This window comes from Heterocephalus glaber, unplaced genomic scaffold, assembly GCF_053883595.1.
Source record: "Heterocephalus glaber isolate CG9 unplaced genomic scaffold, H.glaber_assembly_v1.0 deba00001442, whole genome shotgun sequence".
Classification (NCBI taxonomy): Eukaryota; Metazoa; Chordata; class Mammalia; order Rodentia; family Bathyergidae; genus Heterocephalus; species Heterocephalus glaber.
In genome coordinates, this window is record NW_028258296.1 from 48521675 (window position 1) to 48524156 (window position 2482).

General features: G+C 43.4%; 1 pseudogene; it reads left to right on the forward strand.

Annotated features, from left to right (window-relative positions):
• The first annotated feature begins 1742 nt into the window (after nucleotides 1–1742).
• On the forward strand, nucleotides 1743–2482 carry LOC101716640 (bax inhibitor 1 pseudogene; annotated as a pseudogene).

Here is a 2482-nt window from a genome sequence, read left to right on the forward strand (position 1 = left end):
TTCTCTGTTTCTCCTTAACTTTCTAAATATTGTACTGGCTTTTAATCAGTGCTATATAATTTCTTCTGTGAAACTAGGTCAATGTACAATGTGTTAACACTGCTTTCCTTTTGCAGTTTAAACAAAATTTTAGTAGAATTGGCTTTAAAGAAGAAGAAAGAAAAAACTGTTTTTGAGTGCCTTTGCATAATTTTCAGCTGACCAACCACGATCAGCTTTGCAGTTTGGAAAGACTAGTGTGGCAGAGGGTAGCATGGAGGAGAGCCTGAGAGGGCAGGATTTTATATTCCCTTCCTAGGTGGTTCTTGCTCTTTCCATGGTTTTAAATAACGTCTTTATGCTCACTGACTCACATGTTACATCTCCAGCTCCAGTTTCTCTTCTGAGTTCCCACTCGGCAGATCCAACCCCCTAATTGACATCTCTACCTAGATGTCTCAGAGGCATTCAGACATCACACATCCAGAATGCAACTCTTCATTTCCACACTTTCCCCAAACCATCTTTCCCAGTGTTCTGGCTGTTGGTAAGTGACACCCACCATACCCAGCATTCATTTCAGAAACCTGGATGTTGCTCTTGCTCTCTTCTCTCCCACCCTCTGTATCTATTGAATTAGGGAATCTGGGAACTTGCGTCTTTTGAATATATCTCAGATCCATTCATTCCTCCCATCCTGGCCACCTCACCAGTCAAGCCATGCTTATCTGTGTGGACTATGGTTGTGCCCTCTTAGCAGATCTCTCTCCCTCCCTCCTGTTGAGGCAGAGGTGGGGTGAAGGGAGATTTTCCTTCCCTTTGTCTTCATGCTTCCACATGAAGGCACCACCATTGGGTGAAGCCCTGGCTTCCCTCAGTGGTGAGTTTGGGACATGGAATAAGCATGCATGGCTCATCTACTTGTCTTTTTTCACAATGGGATGTGGAAATGTTTTTAAAGAATAACCATACTGTGGCAGTGCTCGAACCAGGAGAATATGGAAGGGAAGGGAGGGGACATAAAAAGGATTAAGATGTGTTTTATACATGTACCAACTCCCTACAATGAATATAATCATAACATACTGCAAACATGTATAATGTACTGATAAAAATAAAAAACAACAAAAATCAGGAGAACCTGTCAGTATCACCAAGGAAGGATTTTTAAAAAAAATTCCAGATGGTATATTCAGAGCCCGGTGGATAACTACAATTTATCAAGGAAATTTATTTGGCAGGTTTGAGGTCTAGGGCCTAGGGGTCTAGGGTCTAGGAATCTATGCTCCTCAAATGATTTTGATTAACCATCATAGCAAGAACAGCTTATAGTCTTGTGCTATTTGACTGGATGGATAAAATAGACAATTAGGTAATTAACAGATATTTAGTGAGGTCATATGGATAGTGGAAAGAGGATGAGCGGAGAGTTGGGTTGACAGGGTGTCTACTTAGGTCTATATGTCAGAAAAGAGTGTATTCAGTGAGCTTAGTGGAAGTTAGCAACCCTCCAAGTACTTAGATTAAGGTTGCCTCAGACAGAAACTAATGAAAACAACTTTCAGTGGATGCGATTTTCCATGGAAATAACCGAAGAAGTTATCTGTAATGTGAGATTCAAGAATTTGGGAATGCTCGAGACTACACTCAGGTGGAAAGAGTCTGAAGTCAACCCTGGAAGAGTCAGAGCACAGCTGGGATTACAAGAGCTGGGAGGCTCCTCAGAGGTGGGCTGGGAAGAGCAGAGGCTCTCCAGAGACTCTGGGACCATGAACATATTCGATCGGAAGATCAATTTTGACGCACTTCTAAAATGTTCTCATATAACCCCTCAACACAGCAGCACCTGAAGAAGGTCTGTACCAGTTTTGCCTTGTGTGTGTTTCTGGCAGCTGCAGGAGCCTATGTCTGTGTGTCACTCATTTCATTCAGGCTGGTCTCCTGTCTGCCTCGGCCTCCCTGGGTTGATGATTTGGCTGATGGCAACACTTCATAGCCGTGAGTCTGAGCAGAAAAGATTGGGACTTCTTGCTGGATTTACTTTCCTTACAGGAGTTGGCCTGGGCCCTGCTCTGGAGTTGGGGATTGCTGTCAATCCTAGCATCCTTCCCACCGCTTTCATGGGCACAGCAATGATCTTTACCGGCTTCACCCTGAGTGTACTCTATGCCAGGCACCAGAGCTACCTCTTTCTGGGAGGTATCTTGACATCAGCCATGAGTCTGATGGTCTTATCTTCCCTCAGGAACCTTTTCTTTGGATCTGTTTGGCTTTTCCAGGCAAACCTGTATATGGGACTGGTGGTCATGTGTGGCTTTGTCTTTTTTGATAATCAACTCATTATTGCAAAAGCTGAACATGGAGATAAGGATTATATCTGGCACTACATTGATCTCTTCTTAGATTTCGTTACTCTCTCCAGAAAACTCATGATGATCCTGGCAGTGAATGAGAAGGACAAGAAGAAAGAGGAGAAGTGAGATGACCATCCAGCCTTTCTAGT